This window comes from Panthera tigris, chromosome C2 (assembly GCF_018350195.1).
Source record: "Panthera tigris isolate Pti1 chromosome C2, P.tigris_Pti1_mat1.1, whole genome shotgun sequence".
Classification (NCBI taxonomy): Eukaryota; Metazoa; Chordata; class Mammalia; order Carnivora; family Felidae; genus Panthera; species Panthera tigris.
In genome coordinates this window covers 137,722,859-137,747,214 of record NC_056668.1, presented here as the reverse complement: position 1 = coordinate 137,747,214, position 24,356 = coordinate 137,722,859, and the positions used below count along the sequence as shown (strand labels likewise).

Genomic DNA, 24,356 nt, shown 5'->3' with positions numbered 1-24,356 from the left:
ATACTATTCTCCATAGTGGCTGTACTGTTGACAATCCCCCCACCAACAGTCCACAAGTGTTCCTGTTTGTCCACATCTATGCCAGCATTTGTTATATCTTGTCTTTTTGATAATGACCATTCTAAGAGATGTGAGGTGATTTCTCATTGTGGTATTAATTCACATTTCCCCAATGACTAGTGATGTTGAGCATTTTTTCATGTACCTGTTGGGCTTTTGTAAATCTTCCTTGGAGAAAGATCTGTTCAGGTCCTTTGCCCTTAAAAATTTTTTTCCTATTGAGTTGTAGGAGTTCTTTATGTTATTCTGGATATAATCCTTTATCGGATAAATGATTTACAATTTTTTTTTCCTCATGCTCATTTGAATAGATGCAAGGAAGTATTTGACAAATGCAGAATCCCTTCATGATAAAAACTCTTAAATTAGGCGTAGAGGAAGATATCTCAACTTGATAAAGGCCATATAGGACAAGTCCACAGTTACCATCTTACTCAGTGGTAAAAGATTGAAAGTTTTCCTGTAAGGCTAGGAGCAAGACAGGATGTCTACCCTCACCACTCCTAGTCAACATAGTACTAGAAGTCCTAGCTAGAGCAGTCAGGCGAGAAACAAAAAGTATCAGAATTGGAAAGAAAGAAGTAAAAGTGTCTCTCTTTACAAATGACCCCAAAACTGCTAGATGTAATCAAGTTGCAGGATACAAAATTAACCTACAGAAGTCAGATACATTCCTATACACTAACCGTGAATTTTCTGAAAAAGAAATAAACCAATCTTATTTAAAATAGCATAATAACAGGGAATTAACTATGGAGGTGGAAGATCTCTACTCTAAAAACTGTAAGACATTGATGAAAGAAATTGAAGACGTATATGGGAAGGTATCTTAGGTTCATGGATTGGGAGCATTAATATGGTAAAAATGTTAATTCTACCAAAACCATTCATAAATTTAATACAATCTCTATCAGGATTTCAATGATGTTTTTTACAGAAGTAGAAAATACACCTGTAAATTTTATACAGGAGCACAAAACATAGTAGTCAAAGAAATCCTAAGAAAGAAAAACAAAGCAGGAAGCATTAAACTTAATGATTTCAAGTTACACTATAAAGCTATAGTCTTCAAAACAGTATGATACTGGCATTTGGTGTGTGTGGGGGGGGTATGTGCAAAGCATTAAATTTAATTTTCATAGAGGCAGTGTGTCTTTTTCACATTCATATTTCATTGTTTTATGTAATTTTTAAATTAAAAAATAAAACTGTAATAAGTACAACAAAGTTGGCTGAATTCCAGTAAATATTTAATACAACTGGTAGGAATAACCATAGGCACAACTATAAAGTAGCTTTAGCGAAACTGTAAGCTTTCAGAAACAGGAGGCTCTGACAGGCTGAAGGTTAGGGTAGAAGACAGAGAGTGATTAACAATGGCTTTGAGGGGCACCTGGGTGGCTCAGTTGGTTAAGCCTCTGACTCTAGATTTTGGCTCAGGTCATGATCTCACAGTTCATGAGATCCAGCCCTATGTCAGGCTTCTTGCTGACAGTGCAGAGCCTACTTGGTATCCTGGCGCACGCTCTCTCTCTCCCTGTCTCCCTCTCTCCCTCTCTCCCTCTCTCCCTCTCTCCTTCTCTCTCTCCCTCTCTCCTTCTCTCTCTCCCTCTCTCTGCTCCTCCCCAGGTTGCATGTGCAGTCTCTCTCTCTCTCTCTCTCTCTCTCTCTCACTCACTCAAATAAATAAATAAACATAAAAAAAAGTTTAGGGATTCCAAGTTTGAGAGGAATAGGGATACCACTGTAAGCAAAAGAGAAGTCATTGGGAGGAGATGTTGTTGAAGAAGACACACAGAGTTTGAGGTAAGGTGGGATTTAGGAGTTACCATGCTCATTCTTTTAAACATCCAGGAGATCAGTGTTCTCAAAAAACCAGAAGTACAAATTTCCATATATCTCCCTGAGAAGACAGCTGGATAGGCAAGCTGAAATATACATAATTTATGCTTATATATTTAAGACTAACTTGAGTCTCTGTTAACTTGTTTACATAGTCAATGCATTAGTTATGGAATAGATTTGTGTTTGGGTAGCAAAATAAAAACGTCTTGAAGCACGAATGGATTATATACATAGGACATTGTGCTTTTATGTGATTTTTCTATGTCTGCAAAATATCCCGCGTTTATTACAGCCATGCCACTCCATGACGTTGCTTTGTGTAGTTCAAGGTGTCACTCCCATTCAGTTGGTTTCAACAACACATTACTCCTTCAAGACTGTATCCTTGAAGATGACTCCCACTGTGGGAATGGTGTGTAGAACATACATTCCAAGGTCAAGGAGAAGTTGAGAAGCCTCTGATTGCCTGAGTGTAGCTCACAGGTCAACCAGTGGTCACATCCTCTTGATGACCTCCTCCACCATTGTTACGGAACCAGACTGGAACCCTGGCAGAAAAACCAAGTGGCACTCAGAGATCTTGGTGGATGGGGGATTTATTTAACACCACTGGGCTCAGAGGAGACCGTTTCTCCAAAGATCTGAGCTCTGAATGAAGGGGGGAAGGTCAATTGATGGTTGTAAGCTTCCATATCTGCGGCAGGTTTTCGTGCCTATGGCAAACAGGGCAAGAAGAACTGGGAAGAGGGGTCTCTAAGCTAGAGACCAGAGCTTGTGTTAGTCCCATTGGCCATCTTATGGCGGAAAACTTTATTCATTTTCCCAACACCATAAGTTCACTTCTTTGTCACTTTATTCTGTTTCTTTCAACCTCCCATCTGTTTATTTAAAAAGATCCAGGGTCCCCAGACAATCACAAATAGGTTCTGTATTTGGCCATTACATTGGTCTTTCTTAGTTAATAGCTACTCAGGACCATTTTGTGTTGACCATAGTCCCCTTCTCAATATCCAAGCTCTAATTATTTTGAGCCATGATTTTGCTGTAGTTTTATATGTATTTTCATTAGCAATTCCAGAATTTCATGAGTAATGGGAAAGGACTCTTGAAACAATTTTTATGAAAACAAAATATTAACCAATGAACCATTTCTGAAACCCTGTGAGGTTTTTTCCTGAGGAATAATAATAATAAATAATACTGATATTAGTATTACATTAATATTTATTATTATTGTTAATTATTATTGTTTGTCTCTTCTAGTCAAATAGACACAGTGCTGAGGAATTCCACATGTAAAACAAACAGAAGGACCTTTGCATTCAAGATTTTCTGAAAAAAATTAAAAACAATCTAATCCATATATCGACATAGCACAGTTCAATACTGATGGGGTTCAGGGCAGACTACCCCAAAATAAGCTACTCTGGCATATTGATTATTTTGAATTAAAGTTGCTTAAGAAATAGCCACTAGAAAAGGAACGCTCTGACCGTCCTTTGCCTAAAATCAGGAAATAAATTCCCCCATGTGAAAGGTGTCCTCCTGGAGGGTAGAAGGCATCCTGACTACCACAGATATGAACTTAGGGTGGAGAAGCTGTATAAAGAAATATTGTTATTTCATTAACTTGCTACACCAAGCTCAAACTTCTTTGTCTTATCAGCACTTCACAAATTGTTTCTTTGTCTAAAAGGTATAAAAGCTGCCTGCTTTGGTCACTTCTTTGAGTTTTATATCCTTATGAGCACATACAAAAGTAAAATTTGTTTTTTGTTTTTTCTCTTGTTAACCTGTCTTGTGTCAACCTAATTATGAGACCAGCCAAAAAACTTGAAAGTGCAGAAAGGAAAAGTTTTCCTCTCTTGGGGTGCTGACTCATTTGGTCAGAGATAGTCTGGAATGATGTTAGTAGACAGCAATCTCACTCTTGAGAGGTAGACAGGAGGATTGCTTTAGGATATTCCCGAAGGATGTTTGCTCCAGAAGAAAAACGTGTTACAGAAACACTATAGCTAACAACTTCCCTAATGTGGAGATAGAAATAGACATCCAAATCCAGGAGGCACTGAGAACTCCTATCAAAATCAACAAAAGCCAGGCAACACAGACACATTTCATTGTAAAATTTGCAAAATACAGAGATAAGGAAAGAATCCTGAAACTTGCAAGGGAAAAGCAATCCCTAACCCACAAGGGTAGACAAATAAGGTTAACAGCACACCTCTCCAAAGGGAGTGGCATGATATATTCAGTGTGCTGAATGGGAAAAATATGCAGCCAAGAATACTTTATCCAGAAAATACTTTATCCATTCCAGCTATTGTAGTTGGGAGAAAAAAAACCCAGAAAATCTATCCAGGATAGAAGGAAAGATAGAGTTTGCCAGACAAAAACTAAGGGAGTTCATGACCCCTAAGCCAGCTTTGTAAGAAATATTAAAGGGGATCTTTGAGCAGGAAAGACAAAACCAAAAACAATGATTAGAAAGAAAATCTCCAGAAACAATGACTTTACAGGTAATACAATGGCAGTAAATTCATATCTATCAATAATCACTCTGAATGTAAATGGGCTAAATGCTCCAGTCAAAAGAAACACTATAGCAGTAATTCTCAAATTTGAATGTGAATCAGAATCTATTCCTGGAGGGCTTATTAAAACAAAGGCTGCTGGGGCCCACAAAGTTCCTAGTTCAGAAGGTCAGGGGTGGAGCCCAGGAATCTACATTTCCAGTAAGTCTCTAGGTGATGCTGATGCTACTGGCCTAGGGACACCACTTTGAACAGTCTCTGGAAAGATAGATTAGTATGAGGCAGGAACAAGAAACAGAAAATTTTGCTTCCAGTTTCTTTCAATTTCAGTGGTTCACAGGTTAATGTTCATAACAGAATTTTATTCATACTTATAATTTGCTCAAAAATTTCACTTTTTATAGTCTTCTAAATAGTCACAACAATTAACTGGACACTGAAAATCATTAGCAGTGTCCCTAACCTTTCACCTAAGTTCTTGACATACTAGTCCATTTAGTGGCTGTCAAAAAAATTTCTAAGCTTTTATGCTTTACATGTCCATCTTATTTGTTATCCTTTGGATGTATTCCTCTCCTCACCATTATTTTTCCCTTCCAAACTCCAACCCCCTCTTGAAGACTCAACTAAATTCATTTTCCTTCATTACATTTTCTCAGTTAAAGTGATAGCTTCTCACTTACTACATATTTATTTGTACTTTGTCAATTGTATTGTGCAAAACATTTCATTCCAGCTATTGTAGTTGGGGGAAAAAAACCCTAAATACTTTCGTAGCATTTATTTTGTGGCAGGTTTTCAAATCCTCGGATCCACCCTATGAGACAGATATTATTATATCCATTTTACAGACAATTTACTTCTCTATAGTTCATTTTACTTTAAATTTAAGTTACATGATATCAAACATGTGATTTAAATAAATTTGTGTTCCCCCAGAGTACCCATCACAGTGCCTTGCAAATAATAATGTTTATTAAAATAATTGCTGCATTTAAGATAGTTTTCTTTGGGTTCCTATGAAGCAGTGATGATGAAACATTCATATATTTGAGCAGGTTAGTTCTACAGGCTTCTCTGTGAGCTCAATTCTGATTACTAGGAATGACAGATTGATGTGAGGGTACAAAGACCTGCTTGTCTGTCCTCAGTGCAGAACAACTCCAAAGGGTCCATTGAGTCCAGAACTCCCATGGAATGGGCTGAGGCCTTTGTTGAGATGGCATTGGAGTTCAACTTCCCCTTTTTCCCAGCTCTGCTTCTTTTACTCTCTCTCAGGTGTTGACCTCAGGGGCTTTCCCCAGTAAACTTCCTGCATACAGATTTCCATGTTTCCAGAATTACTTTCCTGTTAAACCCAAGTGAAGACAAAAGGAAAATGGGAAGATGAGATTTATTAACTTTTACTTTTTTAGAGACAACATTTTAGAGTGGAAATTAAACATGCTGTCTAATCCGAGACATTGGAGTTTTTTAGGTATCATCTCAGGGAAGTTCCTTTATCTCTCGGAGCCTGTTTTCTCATCTTGGAAGAGTGATTTTACTCGAGGTTGAAGACCATCCTACCGCAGTACTTGACAAAATACAGGCGCTCTGTACAGGGAGGCCTGTACATGGGTAATGGTGAATCACTAGAAGGCTAAATATCTGAAGCACATTTTCTGAACCACCCCCAGATGTGCTTTTTATTAATTGTGTTGTAACACTATGGCTTGATTTGTATTAAAGCTTCCACTTAAGGAAGCCACATGAATTCCAAGTTACTCAGTGTTCCAGGAGTGAGAGATTCGCTCAGTTGTGGGAGTAGGAGCAGTTTTTACAGCATGAGAGACTGGGATTTACAAATCTTCATCTCAGACAATGACAGTTACGTAACATCCCTGATTCCTGTTTCGCAGTGGCTTCCAAGCCCAAGAGCCTGGCTCTGTGTTGTCACAATATTGGTGTTGACCTGCTCAGTCTTGCTGTCCTTCCTTGACCCAGTTTTCTCCTTCCATTATCTGATTTAATTGTTATGGCCTTGGCATATTATAAACCACCATTTTAGAAAGTGTTGGGGTAAGCATACATTGATGTCCAAGATTCTGATCTTGAATCTTTCCCACACTAAATGCAATCTGCATTTCTGTGAACTGATCAATCTTTCCCAATAATCTCTGTCCATGATTCACCTTTGTGTTTCATTTACAGCCATTTCAGCTTGAACTCTATATTCAGCTATCATACCTGAGGCGAACACCAACCCCAAACCCCTGCTACCGTGTATTTAGTACTTATTATGTACTAAGAATTATATTAAATACTTTACAAAGGGCGGTCTCTGGACCAGAAGCATCAGCATCCCTGGGAAACTTGTCAGAAGCTCAAATTCAGGGGTGCCTGGGTGGCTCAGTTGGTTGAGTGCCGGACACCGACTCGGGTCATGATCTCGCGGTTTGTGGGTTCCAGTCGTATATTGGGCTCCGGGTGGGGCCTGCTTCAGATTCTCTGTCCCCTTCTCTTCCTGCCTCTGTCTCGCTTGCACTTGCTTTCTCAAAAATAAATAGACCTTAAAACCCTCAAATTTCTGAGACTCATCTAAGATAGAGAAAAATCACTAACTCTAGAGGTGAGGCTTAGCACTCTGTGTTTTGACAAGTCCCCCCAGGTGCTACTGCAGAATGCTCTAGTTTGAGAACCACTGCTCCACCAGTATTATATCATTTTATTATAGAGGCCTAAAACTGAAAGGAAAACAGTCTTACCCCCATTTTACAGTTGAGGAAACTAAGACTAAGAGAGTCTTACTTTGTTGATTATTAAACTTAGGTCAGCCACGCTGCACACTGTGTTTCTGTTCTTACGTCTTTGAATTTTACTAGGAGAGTAACAAATAAAAATGCTGATTGTCTTCATTATAATAAATGTATATATTTTAACCCTGAGGCAGGTTCCCACCTGGTAGGATTACCTAGTGATCGTTCTTCCCATCTTTTATGGATTCACCATGTTATCCTTGTTAAAACTCGTTCCAAATATTCTCTACTTTTTCTAGCTCACAATGCTGTTTCTTCAGTAGAAGGCCTCATCTGTGTTTTCCTAGAGATCCAGGGACAAAATAATGAAAGGCTTTCTTACATTCTGCCATTCCACTTTAGAATCTCAGTACATCTTCTTGTTCCTGTTCCTATGTTCTTTCTCCTAAGGAACAGGTGACCCTTTTCTCTGCTAAGATTGATTACCTGCACTCTTGGTTCACTAGTTGTGTTTTTGTTTTCTTTTTTTTTTTAATTTTTTTAACGTTTATTTATTCTTGACACAGAGAGAGACAGAGCATGAACGGGGGAGGGGCAGAGAGAGAGGGAGACACAGAATCGGAAGCAGGCTCCAGGCTCTGAGCCATCAGCCCAGAGCCCGACGCGGGGCTCGAACTCACTGACCGTGAGATCGTGACCTGAGCTGAAGTCGGACGCTTAACCAACTGAGCCACCCAGGTGCCCCACTAGTTGTGTTTTTCTTTTCAGTTCTTGCTCAATCAATTCTCACCTTTTCTCACCTGCAACTTCTCTTCCACACATTTGGCCCCTTAACCTCATCAACAAGGTATGTTGGGAGTTTGCTTTTTCTAAAGAGGAACAACCTTCTTCAATCCTGCTACCAGCCCTCTGCCCACCACCCCCCCAACCCCGTCTCCCTTTTTAATCTTCAGTTGTCAACTTTCTTTAAAAAATAATCTAAGATTGTTTTTTAATTCCTTTGCCACTCATAATAGTGATACATTGTTGGTTTAACAGGACCCTTGAAGGTAATCAATTAACTTGTTAAAACCAGATCCTACCCCCCCACCCCCCACAACCCAAACAAATCCAAAACCTTCCTCGGTGACAGTAGTGTTTTCCCTTTAATACCTCTACCCCATTTGTTATTTGTTATCAGCCCCATCTCTGTAACAAAACTTTTCTCCAACTTGGATTTCATGACATGGAAATAACCGAGCCCATTGAGCCATCTCTTCCCATCTTTTTGGTTGTGATTTGGTGTCTCTTATTATTTCTATAAAATCATTACGAACATTTTTAGAGACTCCTATGTGTCAGGTTAGTGCAAAAAAATTTACATGAGAAAACAGTACACTGTCTTAATTCACAAAACGGTTTTATGCAGATGGTGCTATTATCCATGTTTTATGGATGCTGGGGAACAGGAAGAGACATAGTGCTAAGCTTCTGTCCTAAGGACTTTGTGTTTCTTTCTCTATTCAACCTCACTAACCTTATATTCTCCAACAACTTAACTATACATGCCCAGTGCTCTAGAAAATGAAAGCGAACACAAGCTCTAACCCAGAATCTATTTCCCCAGAGCAGGGCTTCTATTCCCAACTGTGTAAACATTCCCACCTGAACATCTTCCCCCAAACCTCTGACTAAAAACGTCTGAAGAAAACTCATTACCTGATTCCCTTTCCCCAATAAACATAAAAATAAAATCCACCGACTGTACCCAACCAACCTTCTTGACTTCTCAATTCTTAACGGTGTCACCTATTTCTAGTACTCCAGGCACAAAACCATAGAGATAGGTTTTTTTCCATTTTTTAAGTTTATTTATTTATTTTGAGAGAGAGAGAGCGAGCGAGCGAGCATGCACAGAAGCAAGGGAGAGGCAGAGAGAGAGAGGGAGAAAGGGAATCCCAAACAGCTTCCTTGCCGTCAACATGGAGCCCGACTTGGGGCTTGAACTCACAAACCGTGAGATCATGACCTGAGCTGAAATTAAGAGTCCGATGCTTACTCGACTGAGCCACCCAGATGCCCCAAAGCCTTAGAGATACCTTGGACAAATCTCTCTCCTCCACATAGTTGCGATATACTGTTAATTATGTCTCCTTTTAAAGGTCTCCTTTCCTACCTTTGTTCATATCTTTGTTCATACCGTTATGATCTCGTACCTGTGGCTTTGACTGCCTCCCAAGTGCTTTTACAACTCTACTACTTTTCTGCTCCTAGGTCATCCCATTAACTTGTTTTATCAAATCTTCTTGCTGTATTTCTTATCATGGTGGTCCTCAGCTCAGCACTTCTCAAGTGAAGTACAGTCTGCTCAAGGTAGCAGTCCTAGCACCTGCCAATCTTCCAAGCTCTTTCCTTATCTTCTTCCATGCAGTGTATGTTTTGGGCCAAGGGATCCACTGTTCCCCATACTTTTCTGCCCTTACTCTTTCGTCTTAATGGTACTTCCTTTTTAATTCTTGCCTGATGGAATCCTATCATAGTTGAAGGTTTTTCTAGAATGACTTTCCTTCTCTTTGATTCTGTGAAGTTTCTCCAGGCCTCACTGCCTTTTGAACTTGCTGCAGTATTGTGTTTGGTAGTCTCTAGTGGGACCATAGACTACCTAATATGGTGCTTCTTGGTATATTGTCAAATTGTTCTTACAAAGCAGGAATGGTGTCTGACTCTATTCACCCCAGGAAAGGTCTTTACCACGATAAAGACGTGTTAACACTTGATGAACTGAAATGATAGGATGAATGTTTAAATCCAGATGAAAACACGTCAAGAGAGAGGATCAAACCAAACTAACATAGGCTAAGTCGAAACCACATATTTTTTCGGTGCATTTACTCTATTTCTCTTTTTATTTCCTTATTCTTGGCATTTGCATTTCTTGGTTTTCTTTACCTATTAGCTTGAAAAACGATTTATTTTTTTTAATTTTTTTTAAACATTTATTTTTGAGATAGAGAGAGACAGAGCATGAATGGGGGAGGGTCAGAGAGAGGGAGACACAGAATCTGAAACAGGCTCCAGGCTCTGAGCCGTCGGCACAGAGCCCGACGCGGGGCTCGAACTCACGGACCGCCAGATCATGACCTGAGCGATGTCGGCCGCTTAACCGACTGAGCCACCCAAGCGCCCCGAAAAACGATTTAACTACTTGATAATGCATACTTGAATGGTGCCGTTCTCTGCTAAAATCAACAACTGGCTCAGAGGATGAACAGTCTACTCTTTTGAGGATGTTACTTAGCATTTACTTTCTAAATGTCTGTGAATTTGTGGGGAAGTCACTGTTGATTATTTTTTAGAGCTACTCTTGAAAACACACAGCAAATTACCATTATTATATACACTTTCCTCAACATTAGTATTCCTAATAATTTTATCAGTAGCAGATTATTAATGACAATGATGACAGCATTGTACCTGTGGGGCATTTTATACTTGTGCACTCAGTTCACGTTTCTAAGTTATTTGGCCTACACAGCATGCTGAAACCCCATGAAAGACACTGTCCCAGGGACTTGTTATTTCAGACCATGGTACAAATAGCTAGTGGCTCAGCTGGTACTAGAAAGTGAGTTGATATTGTTTGTGTTTTGCCCACCTCCAGCCAGCACCTGAGGGACAATACGCGCTTTCAGAGACTACTGCCCACAGGGCAATCTGGTCCTTGGATAAGCATCCTCTGTCACACCATTAAACAAACAGAGACTCTCAGGCCCCACTCCAAGCCTATTGGAACAGAATCTGAACTCTAACCTGATTTCCTCGATGATTCCTGTGCACGGCAAAATTTGAGAAACACCTCTTTACCTCCTAAGAAAGGACAATGGAGTATATGTTTTCATCCCCAGGGTATTGTAGTGTGTGTGTGTGTGTGTGTGTGTGTGTGTGTGTGTGTGTGAGAGAGAGAGAGAGAGAAGAGCGAGAAGAGGGGGGGGATAGAGGGAGGGGTAAGGGAGGGAAGGAGAGAGGTAGGAGTGAGAAACAGAAGGGGGAGGGATGGAGGTATCAGGTGAGAGAAGAAAAATCGCAGTAGGACCTGGGTCCCTCAAGAGGGGGGAACATGGGTTTTGTGGAGGTGGAATTTCCCCTCATACTTCAGTAGCTTCACCCTATCACTTTGTATCTGCAATCTGAGATTGGAGGTTCACTGTTAAAAAAAAAAAAAAAGAAAAAGACAAAAAAAAGAGGGGTGTGGAGGTGGGGGTGGGGCTGTTTTCAGGTAGACCTGTATGCAACCCGGGAAGATAAGGGACCTAAGCACAAAAGGAAAGCCCCTTTCCCGAGCCTCCTGAAGCAGCTCACTTGAGCTCATTTCTAATACCCCTAGTTTCTGGATGCATTGCTGTCGCTCGCATTTCCCCTTAACACCCAGGATCCACTCACTCCATGAAAGCTAGTTCCTCTCCCCTCGGTTTCTTTCTCTCCGCTCAGCCTTCTCTCCCTTCTCTCCCTTCCCCGGCACCCCCGGGCCGGCCCCTCCCTCCGCTCCAGCTCGCACCTCTCCCCAGCTGGGTGCACCTGAGGCTGGCGCGGGCTCGGGACGCGTGCAGAGCACGGCGGGCGCGGCGGAGGCAGAGGCGCGCCGACAGCCACCTCCAGCCAGCGCCCGAGGGACCACACGAGCGGCGCTCCCGGGACTATTCTCCGCGGCAGCCGCTCACGCCTCGTGGTGACTCTCACCACCGAAGCTGCAGACCGGCCCTTGTGCGCCCCCGGGGCCAGCCAGCCCGGGCGGCCGCTCCTCCTGATGCCGGGGCCGGGGCGCAGGGCGGCCGCCGGCAGGAGGATGAAGGGCTCGGCGGGAGGAAGGAGAGAAAAACTGCTGGGGGCGCCGAAAGCTCAGTCCAGCCGCGGTAAGTTGAGCGCAAAAGAGGTGTCTCCGTGCGGGTGGTGGAGTTGGCTGCGGTGCCGGGCGGGCGCGGGGCTGGGGTTGCGCCCCCGGGCGCGGTGAGGCGTACCGAATGGGCATTCGCATAGTCCGCACCCGGGACGTCACCCTGTCCCCTCGAACCCCACACCGTCAGTCTGCTCCCTTGTCTCTTCCGCTCGGCGCCCAGCAGAGATGTGAGGCAGTGGGGGGCCCGGAGTGTAGAGCGCAGAGCTTGAGGGTCTCCAGGCACCACGCGCAGACGGGGACCAAGGGGCAGAGGAAGCAGCGGCAGGGGGCGACAGGGTCAGCCAGGCTCCGGCTGGAGTCGAGGGCTGGGCCACCGAGGACGGACTCCCTGCTGCCTGTCTCCTATTGGGTGTGTGTGGGGCGCGCTCCCTCCTCGGGAAACCAGGCGAAGTTGTTGGGATAAGAAAGCACGGCGGGCTGGCTTCGTGATTGTCTTTTCTTTTCATTTTCTTCCTTCTAATTCGTCCTTTTTTCTTTTTTCCTTTCCTGCCTTTTTTGTTTCTTTTCAAGATCTCCCCTCCGGATGTACAAGATTTGAGGGCAGTGGGGATGCCACCCAGTTACAGGAAGCCTTCCTCCAGGGGAATAATTTTAACATTTCGGGTGGGGTTGGGAGGTTAAGGGTAAATCAGTGCCCCTCGATCTGATTGCCTTCCTGGTCCAGGGGATTGAGTTGGAGGAGAGAGTACAGGGTCTGCGTGCCTTGTGACTTCTTGCGTTTAGGGAGAAGTTTTATTGTGCGTGCAAATCGGGGTCAGAGGAAACCTGCGGGGCCCAACACACTGTCGCCCCTTGTGAAATGCCCAGTGTCCTGTCTGCCCCCCTTACAGTTCAGACTTGTCTGCATCACGTATTTCTGGGGACGATGTTTGTGTCTGCTTCAGCTTGAGCTGCAGCTAAAGTAGCAAGGAATGCGATGTTCCTGGGTGTTATGAGCATCTCCAAATTCTGGAAGCTTGAACTGACTTGCAAGACTACTTTCTGTTCTGTAGGTGTAACTAGGGACCCTGGAGCTGGTGCTTTTTGCTGACATTCCTGTGGTGCTTTCTGGGGATGTCCTAGGGAAATGTCTTTCTCTACTCTTGAGGCTGTTTGCTACTTGTCTGTTAAAAGCGATTTTCATGTCCACTCAGTTCTGGTTCATCACGTTCCCTGAAACCACTGGGAAAGGTTTATCTCCTTCTGGGTTTTCCTGCCACCCTTGCTCCGTACTGGGTAATTTAGTCACTATCCTCTGGTCCCGGAAACATGAAAGGCAAATATGGGTCATTTCAAATTATGTTGATGGATGCAGCACAGTGTGTCTGGGGGTTGCTGCAATGTCTTCGCATTTCCTTCCAGATGTTCCTCAGAAATTAACTGGAGTGCTCTATCCATGGAGCTCAACCATAGACTAGGGGAATGGGTAAGCATCTTGAGTTAATGTATTATCTTAGATTTCAATAAGTGAGGTGCTAGAAGCTATGTGTGTTGAGAGAAAGAAACCTGAGCCAAAATATAGGACGTCTGGACTGCTTTGCTTTGTTACAGAGTGGCTGAAGGAACTTGGGGTCATTTGACAAGAACAAGAACAACCGTAATAATGACGCCTAACATTTTTTCCCCATTCACAGCACACTAAGCACTGTATGAAGGCCCTTACAGCTCCTTTAAATATATAACAACCCCAGGAAGGCAACATCCTTACTTCTCCATTTTGTGGATAAGGAAAAAGGAGCCTTAGAGATGTAAAATTTGGAAAAGTTCCAGAGTTAGTGTTTTAGAACCCAAGATTGCTGGACTTCAAAGTTGATTCCTCCAATCATTACTCAACCTTGTCGAACCTCATTTGAAAAGTGGGAGGACTATCTGAGTTCTAAACCCCATGAAAAATTAGTACCACGTCATAGATTGATTCATGTACAACTATTTCAAATGTTTAACAGAAACGTCCAACTTAGACTTCAAATCAAATGAAAAATGTGTCACATTTATGTCATTTGGCTTGCCATCTGTAGAGAGGGCTAAATGCTGAGGTCTTGGTGTTCCCCTTGACAGTGTTTCTTCTTTGAGCCCCTTTATTGTAAATCAGTAGTAGTATTGTATAGCCTTTCTCTTAACAATCTGTGATTTATAACATTAAATATACCTGATGCTAACATCACATTTGTACGACTCTCTAGAGTTATCCTGAGGTCTACCTGGACACTCTCATAGTTTAGCCAGCTTATAATTAATGCTCAGATCCTAACAGGATGTTGAATTTCTATTAAGAGATACATGCAGCTTGTTTGAAAATTTCCTTTTTATTTTCAGCGGTATTTTCAAAACAATTACACCCCCTGCTGTGATTTGCTATTTACTAGTGCATCAAAAGTTCAGTAATGAAAAATGTTTGTAATTCAACAAAACATAGTGTCTCATCTACAATAACAACTTTGGCTAAAAGATTCACATCCAATTTAGGGCTTATTTTATCTGAAATTTAATTAAGACGTTGCATTTGTTACTGCAAAATGTATGCAGGTAGTTGAGGACACATCTTCCATTATTTTCTTGTAATCTCCAACTATAAATTCATTACTGATGAGTTCTTCAGATAATTTGTTATGTGCTGTCTAAAGATTTTGAGGGTTTAAAACAAAAAACGAAAGCAACAAATAGATCGTATTTGTTGTATTTCTTCATAAGCTATAATTATGCATATCTGGGGAATAATGATGTATTTTAAGTCACAGATCTGATTTGCCTGCACATGAATGGAATGATCAGATAAAAGTACATAAGTCCGTTGGGATACTAATGATTCATATCCCAGATGGGGGAACAACTTTGGAAATAGAGAATCTTTGACAAGTTATCTTACTAGGTTTCATCACACTTGCATAGTATCTTATTGTTTGTTGTCAAATAAAAGGACATTTCTCTGTTACGGTAAACTAAGTTATTCCTTTGATTTCTTTTGTTTTAGGGTTAAATTGTGTTTTCTAGTAGTAATGTAGTGTTGCATAAAATTAACGTTTGTGTCCTTTCAAATATTTGAAGTCTTAAAGAATCATACTTTGTGTACTGTAAGTAATCCATTTCTGAATACATTCACAGGAATATAAAAATAGTACAGTGGTAACTTGCCTTGAGGTTTTGTTTGTTTTTTTAGAAGTAGATAATGAGGTTGTTACAGTGGTTAACATATTTAATCTTGGTAACGAAGTATTGAAATTGATTGTAAATATGAATTTTTGAACTGCAAAATATTTTATGATGAGTCTTATAAGTGGGTTAACCTTGTAATCGCATGAACATCTGTTAGGTGTTTGACAATTTTTTTTGTTTCATATTTGCACAATAGGACTATTTATGTGCTATTATTTGGTGATTTGAACAACCAGATTTCTGGAAAATGATTTAAGCTCTATAAGCATCTGAGTCATATTGGTGTCACAGACCAAAGAAACTGATATTGGGGAAGGAGTTTTAATTTTGAATGTTGCAAGGGCTTAGAGCTCAAGGTAGATGACACTCCTTGGTTTTTTGACAAGCCTCTAAAGAGAAACTTTGAATAAAATAAAGCCTGTGGGTTGAACATTAAGCAAGCAGTTGAGTAGGCTCTTTGGAAACCTAGATCAGCTCAAATGGAATTATGTGCCTCAAATTTGGTGTAATTAATTTGAACAAGTAAGTAACAAACACATTTGAGATCATTAAAAAAACTCCAGTATGTTAAAAATGCATTAATTTACATAATCTAGGGCTTGCTAAGATTGGCAATAACTCCTGTTTGTGGATTGACCCATCCTTAACTTTAAAAATAAAGTTCAATAAGAAAGAACTTTAAGGATACTGAGAAGCAGAGATGAATCAGATTTCTTCACAAAGTCTTTATCGCATTTGAAATGTGATTGTAATCAAATCCAGGTAATTCTGTACCACTTTTATTATTTTGCAGAGATTGAGAATGGGATTCAAAGAGTATCTTTTTCCTAACCTACTGATGTACTGGTAGAGAATACTAGAACAGAGTTTTAGAGTGACGATAGAGTGCTCTAGGCCATTTAATGATTTTATTACTTTGTAGTGTCATCCAACCATGTGTTTCATTTTTTGCCTTATTTGAAACACAAAGTGGCAGTCCACTCTGATCTCGAATTATATGTACCAAAGCTGGCAAACATACAGCATTTCTAAACTGGTCTCTTAAGTCAGAGATTTGCAGTAAAGGAGAGTTCTTAACTTTGCCTCTATGTAATTATGTAGCCCGTCTTCTGGCACACAGTACTAATCTTGGCATATCTTGATTACCCATTAGACCTATCTGTCTCCATGAGAACAACAAATACTATTACAGTGCAGCGTTAAGGAGGTCCATTTGCGGATTTAACTAAGGTTTCTTATAACACGGGGTCAGGCATCCTCTGTTTAGTTCTATTCTGGTCTTGTGATGTGTCCTTTTTTATATATCTAAAGAGTTAATCGCTGCTGTTTTTATAATTTATTATTAGACAATTATTAGAGATTTCTTTCTTCTTTAACAATCTCTCATCTACCCCCAATTGAAATGAAAGACATAATAATGAAATATGTCTATAGTATCTTCATTTGACTTTTACTTAAACAAAGAAATGCACTTGAAACTCCAGAAGGCGTCCTGAAAACTCTAGATTTTGAAACTATTTTGTTGAGAAGAACTTCCAGTAGTTAGTCTCAGTGTACCAAATCTATCCAGATCACCTAGAATTTGAAGAATATAGGCACTGGATTGAGCTCTCAAGTGGATGCAAGTGTTTCATTCATAGTAAAATTTGGCCTTAAAGTTACAGAGACAAAATAGTCTTTTAACATGATGTAGCATTTAAGAAAGTGCACTCAAGAACTGGACCACCTTAGTTTGAATCCTTGCTCTGTTCCTTACAAGCTGTGAGAATTTAGAGGCTCCTGGGTGGCTCAGTTGGTGAATTGTCCGACTTTAGCTCAGGTCATGATCTCACGTTTCCTGAGTTTGAGCCCCACATTGGGCTCTGTGCTGCCAGCTTGGAGCCTGGAGCCTGTTTCAGACTCTGTGTCTCCCTCTCTCTCTCTCTCTGCCCCTCCACCTCTCTCTCTCTCTCTCTCTCTCTCTCTCTCTTCCCCCCCGTCTCTCCTTCAAAAATAAACATTAAAAAACTTAAAAATGTGAGAATTTAGTCAACTTATTGTACATTTCTTTGCTTTAGCTGTAACATGGTGATACTAAGTGATTGATTGAATTTCATGGGTTGATTGATCACCATCAAGTATTCGTTTTCTATAGTTACTCAACCAGATTGCCACAAATGTGGTGGCTTCAAACAACAGAAATGAATTCTCTCACAATTTTGAAGGTCGTAAATCTGGAATCAGTATCACTGGACTGAAATCCAGGTCTCAGCAAGGCTGTGTACTCTCTGGAGGCTCTAGGGGGGAATCTGTACCTTGCCTCTTGCAACTTCTGGTGGCCATTGGCATTCCTTGGTTTGTGGTCACATCACTTCTATCTCTGCCTTTGTCTTCCCATTGCCTTCTCCTCTGTGAGTCTAATTTCCATCTGCTTTTCTCTTCTAAGGACATTTGTGATTGCATTTAGGGTCTATCCTGATAATCCAGAATAATTTCTTATTTTAAGATCCTTAACTTAATCCTACCTGCAATGACTCTTTTCCCAAAGAAGGTGACATTTACAGGTTCCAGGGATTGGGGTCTTGAGACCTGGAGTGGGAATGTTGGAGGGTTGTATGTACATTACTTGGCCTGTTATAATCATCATCTTCATATTTTTGTACTGTGCTAGATGTATGAAAAGATAGCAGAACCAATATAACTAAATTATGGAAAATGTAGAAAGTATCAGAAAATTCATATATTTTTAAAGCACATTTTCCTAACTTATGTTCAAATTTTGACCAGATTTTTTGATCAGAGACTTTAGGGCAATTAATTATTTTCTGTTCGCTTTAACATAATGCAGTCAGTAAATATCTGATGAGTAGTTACTATGTGCTTACAGAATGTTGGTCCTGGGGATATCAAAGTTGACAGGAAAAGAAAGACCCTGAGCTCATGGAGCGTTTAGTGTATGAAAAATAGCTAGACAACGACTACAATTTATTTTATTTATGTATTTTTTAAATTTTTTTAAATGTTTATTTATTTTTGAGACAGAGAGAGACAGAGGATGAACGGGGGAGGGTCAGAGAGAGAGGGAGACACAGAATCTGAAACAGGCTCCAGGCTCTGAGCTGTCAGCACAGAGCCCGACACGGGGCTCGAACTCACGGAACGCGAGATCATGACCTGAGCCCAAGTCGGACGCCTAGCCGACTGAGCCACCCGGGTGCCCCCACAGCTACTACATTTTAACTAGTACTTTGATAGAATACAATTAGCTCTTTATGTTTAATTCACAATTTTAGGAGCAAAGAAATACCATTAAACACAGTTTAGAGATAAGGAACTAAGCTAGGAAATATGCATATACATAGCTGAGATGAGACAATTTTTGAACTCTCTTCCTTCTGCTTACACTATATGTGCCATAAAATAAAATGAAAAATGAGGAACAAATTTAACAAAATAAATAAACATAAAATTTTTGAAATACAAACAGAATTTGTCAACCACATAATTTAATTAACTAGAAATATCAACGCATAAGATATTATGGTTGATTGGACTTGGGTTTAGCTGAAAAGTTAAGAGCTTCTCTTTCAGAATTGTTATATTTTACTTTTTTTTTTCTAGAGGGTATTAGTTGATTTTCCGACTTTGGTGAATAGACACTGTTTACTTACTTATTCTTTACCTTTTTAAAGAAAATGATCCGAATAAAATACATAAAACATGAACGTTATCATCCTAACCATTTGTAAGGGTACAGTTCAGTGGCATTAAATACATTCATATAGTTTTGCATCCTTCATCACTGCACATATCCAGAACTCTTCTGGCAGAACTAAAACTCTATCCCCTTTAAACAATAACTCCACATTTCCCTCTCCCTATTACCTAGCAACCATCTTTCTACTTACTGTCTGTATGATTTTGACTACTGTAAGTACCTCCTGTAAGTGGAATCAGAGAATAATTGTCTTGTAACTGGCTTATTTTACTCAGCATAATGTCATCAAGGTTCATCCATGTAGAGTAGCATATATTAGAGTATTTCCTTCCTGTTATATGTATAAATGACATTTTGTTTATCCATGCTTCTATCAATGGGCACTTGGGTTGCTTCTGCATTTTGCCTTTTGGGCATAATGCTGCTGTGAACATGGCTGTACAAACATCTCTTCCAGGCTGCTTTCAATCCTTTAGGAACATACCCAGAAGCAGAATTGCTGGATCATATAGCGATTCTGTTTGTAATTTTTTGAGGAGTTGCCATAGTGTTTTTTTTTTTCTCGTGGCTGTACCACTTTACATTCCCAGTGCACAAGAGTTCCAATTTCTCTGATCCTTGCCAAAACTCATTTTCTGGTTCATTCGTTCACCTCCCTCCCTCCCTCCCTTCATTCCTTTCATTGTTGTTGTTTTAATGGTAGCCAATTTAGTAGATACAAGATGGTATCTCACTGTAGTTTTTTTTTAATTGTTTTCAATGTTTATTTTTGAGAGAGAGAGAGAGAGAGAGAGAGAGAGAGAATGCACACCCGTGCACATGGGGGAGGGGTGGAGAGAAAGGGAGACATAGAACCCAAAGCAGGCTCCAGGCTCTGAGCTGTCAGCACAGAGCCCTACATGGGGCTCAAACTCACGAAATGTGAGATCATGACCTGAGCCAAAGTCTGACACTCAACCAACTGAGCCATCCAGGTGACCCTCACTGTAGTTTTGATTTGCATTTCCCTAATGATTAGTGTATTAAGTATCTTTTTGTGTGCTTGTTCATCATTTGTATATCTTCTTTGGGGAAAAGTCTATTTGAGTCCTTTGCTCATTTTTGAGTTAGATTGCTTGTTTTGCTGCTGTTGTTGTTGAGTCTCACGAATTCACTATATATTTTGATTAGTCCCTTATTTGGTATATGATTTGCAAGTTTTTCCCATTCTGTGGTTTGCCTTTTAATTCTGTTGGTAATGGTTTTAGATGTACAGATTAAAAATTTTTTCACAGTCCACTTTGTTCATTTTTTTCTTTTGTTCCCTGGGCCTTTAATGCCATATCTAAGCAAACAATGTCTCTTCTTTACCTTTTTGGTAACGAGTTTGAGAAGTTTTTGTTTTTTTTTTTAACCTTTTATTTATTTTTGAGTTAGGGAGAGACAGAGCATGAACAGGGGAGGGTCAGAGAGAGGGAGACACAGAATCCGAAACAGGCTCCAGGCTCTGAGCTGTCAGCACAGAGCCTGACGCGGGGCTTGAATTCACGGACTGCTAGATCATGACCTGAGCCAAAGTCGGCCGCTTAACCAACTGAGCCACCCAGGCGCCCCTAGTTTGAGAAGTTTTAAAAACAATGTGGGGTGCCTGGGTGGCTCAGTTGGTTAAGGGTCTGACTCCTAATTTTGGCTCAGGTCATGATCTTGTGGTTCATGAGTTTGAGCTCTGCACAGAGCCTGCTTGGGATTCTCTCTCTCCCTCTCTCTCTGCCCCTATTCTGCTCATTGTCTCTTTCTCTCTTTCTCCAAATAGATAAATAACCTTAAAAAAAATAACAATGTAAAATATCGCTAAATTAAATCTACAAAATAAGAGACTAGGATGAGAAGAAATAAACTGTAATTGCAGACTAAAATATCAATAATCTCACATATGTAATGTTGACCAACAAAGGCCAGCAAGCCCCAAAATCCTGAGTCCATTCACACATGTTCAAAATTAAGTAAAACTAACTTACGAATACATCATAATTTCTGGAGGGGAAGGGGGCAACATGCTGAAATGTTCTGTTTTTTGATCTGAGTGTTGATTATGTGGGTTTATTCCCTTGCAAAAACTCAAGTTGTACCTATGATTTATGCACTTCTCTGTATTTCAATTACACTTAAGAAAGTTAAAAATCAGTTGGTCATTCAGAAGCACATGACAAAGAGAAATTTCCTTAGAAGTAGGAAAGATAGGAAAAGAAATGTGTTCTAAGCGTTTATCCACTTGGATGACTTGGTCTGTATATTTGGCCCTAAGGTTTTATTATTATTATTTTTTTCTTAGAACAAGTGAGCAGGGGAGAGGGACAAAGCGGGAAGAGAGAGCTGGGGGGGGGGCAGGGGTTGGAGAGAGAGAGAGGCAGGGTGGGTGGGTGGGGGGTGGGAAGAGGAAGGGGAATCTTAATCAGGCTCCAAGCTCAGTGTGGAGCCTGTCATGCAGCTCTGTTCCATGACCCTGGGATGATAAACTGAGCTGAAATCAAGAGCCGGGTACTCGACCAACTGAGCCACGCAGGGGTCCTTGGCCCTAAGCTTTTAAACAGCAATCACATCCGTGGGCACAGATATCATCAGAACAATGCTGTTCAAGAGAAAAACACCATTCCTAGGACTGAGACTGGAGGGAAGTTTTCCCATGAGTCTTCATGAAAAAGGGAACTGAATGATGCAGCGAATAACATCTTGTTCATACAGCAGAGACTTTGATAGGAATCTTTCTTAAAAGTGAAGAGCAGTGTAGTTACTGGATGCTTTCTGGTTTGTCTTAACTGTAAACATTTCAAAGTTTCTAGCAGAATGGGAAGGCCATGTATTCCTTAGACCACGCTTTGTAAATTCACTTCCTTTAACGATACCTTTGGCCATGGTTGCATGGCAGTGAGTTTGAGCCCACTTACATAGACAAATTCATCGTGCTGATACTCCTTGTGATGAGTTAAAAACTGGAGTCAGCTTGACTCTTTGGGGAACCTGGGAAAATGGATGCCTTCCAGGAATGAGAGGGGTAGCTCTGAGGTAAAAGCAGTGGGCAAGTTCATATTTGCTTAAATAATTAATAAGTAGGATGCAGTGAATTAATTTGATTTCCCTTGATAATTCTTCACAGTTCTTCACAAGTCTCTCCAGGCATCAATAATCTAGACAATGATAGCTATAATCCCACAGAGAATAATTCTTGTATGACAGGGACCGTGTTGTATTAATCTTTCTACCTCTTGCGATGCTGGACAGTGCCTTGAACAAAGTAGGTATCCCCAAACGTTGTTGAATGAGTAAATGATTAAATTCTGCAATGTGGTAGACATAGAATTTGTAGAGGGTGGAAATAGTTATCAGAATCTTAAGCTACTTTAAGAATTGCCTTAAAAACAGCCTCATGATCTATCAAATTTTTGATACGTCATTTGGTCCCTTCTGAGTAAAGTAGACATGGTTCAATTATTGGTTAATTAATGGCTTTTAGTGAGTTGAGTAAAGTTTTTTAGCGCCTCATAAAGAAAAGTTTGCCCTTAAGAAATTCCTTTCAAAATACCATTTTTCCATTCCTATGGATTTTGGGTGAGCACTCTGTATTTGTAGAAATTCCTTATTAATGAGTGGCATAACTCTTAATTATATTATATATATATATAACTCTTATTATATATATATTATATATATATATTATATATATAACTCTTATTATATATATATATAACTCTTAATTATATATATATATAACTCTTAATTATATATATATATATATATATAACTCTTAATCTTAAGTCGGATGCTTAACCGACAGAGCCACCCAGGCGCCAATTTATTAATCATAAATTATGTCTGATCCCAATGTATACTTCCTTGATTCTTTGTAAATGAAAAACCAGAACAAGTTAACCTGAAGAGATGATACCAAATATTTTAAAAGTTTTCTTTTTATTTAATTAATTAATTTATTTTACGTATTTGACAGTGAGAGAGCACGAGCCAGGGAGAGGGGCAAGGGGAAAGAGAGAGAGGGAGAGAGAGAGGGGAAGAGAGAGGGAGGGAGAGAGAGAAAGAGAATATCGCTGGGATCATGACCTGAGCTGAAATCAAGACTCAGATGCTCAACTGACTGAGCCACCCAGGCACTCCGAAACATGTTTCCTCTTTTTAGATCATAAATTAGAACATGATTTCTGAATTTAAATATTCAAAAGTTGAAGAGGAACTCTTCGAAACTCTGAAGACATCAGAAGAAAGAATTTCCTTCTTAAAAAATTGCCTTTAACAAAGTACAAGTTTCCCTAATTAGGATTTTTTAGCATGTGTAAGAAAATTTGAGGAAAAACTAAATACTATTCAGGGTAGAAAAGGTTGCCATTATGAATTACGGGATTCACATTGCTTTGTCCATTTAGAGCAAGCATTCTATTCCTATCAAGGCACACACTAAAATATAACAATGAAATAGTGTTTTATAGAATACTGAAATGACATCTGTAATTTCTCATTTGTTTCTTCCCACAAATTAGGTGGGTATGTGTTACCATTACGACAGTTACATTTTTTAAAGATACATAAACAAAAGGTCAAGTGATTCGGCAAGGTTGGGTAACTGGTAGGTAGCAAAGTTGGATCATGAACTAACCTTGTCTGACTCAATGCCTGATGTTCTCTGTGCTACCCTGAATAGTTTCCTTTTCTTTCCACATATTCAGGGAAATAGCTTCTGTTAAGTCTATCATACATTGGAATGAATTACTTGGGACAATGATAGTCTATGACTGGAATGGAGATGAGAACAATCAATAAATGACAGTATTAAGGCAGTACTAATGAAACTTTAATTTGAAAATTGCTCCAAAATGTATTCCAAGATAGGTTTTATAACCATACTCAGATTTGATGTGAAGATAAACTAATTTTATGTAAATGCTAAAGTGACTTTAACAGTTATGTTATATACCTTGATGTGGTCCTTAAGGAAAATTGTCAAAACCATTAATAAGTTTCTAAATTGATTAGGCTAATTTGGTACTCCAAAAGGCATCTTCCTATAAATTAATGCTGCCTATTACATTCTGATTACAGCAAATTGCGTGCTTTCCATGCCCAACTTTGAAAGTTTCCAGTCTCTGCATTTTTGTGCTTTCCCAGTTGTTGACTTTCCAGTTTGTCTTGCCACATCAGAACAATGAATCATCTTGTCCATTAGCTGAGTTTGGAAATTCTGTGTTATTCAATGAATTTGTTTTTACTCCATCCCTCTGATAATTTGAAACCTGGCAACTTAACTACTTTCCCAAATGTGTTTGTGATGCAACATCAAGGAGTTTTGTTTTGAACAGCAAAAGACTGCAGTGGTTTTTTTTCCATCCTTATAACTCAAATGCAATATTTTGTAAAAAATGTTTTTACATTTACTT

At 39.9% G+C, this 24,356-nt stretch overlaps 1 protein-coding gene across 1 annotated transcript in view; it reads left to right on the top strand.

Annotated features, from left to right (window-relative positions):
- The first annotated feature begins 12,046 nt into the window (after positions 1-12,046).
- ZNF385D (zinc finger protein 385D) overlaps positions 12,047-24,356 on the top strand; it is an 888,320-nt gene continuing 876,010 nt past the window's right edge. The window contains exon 1 of the mRNA XM_042956310.1: positions 12,047-12,063. The gene's annotated coding sequence lies outside the window, so the exon portion shown is untranslated. The remainder of the gene's footprint in view (positions 12,064-24,356) is intronic.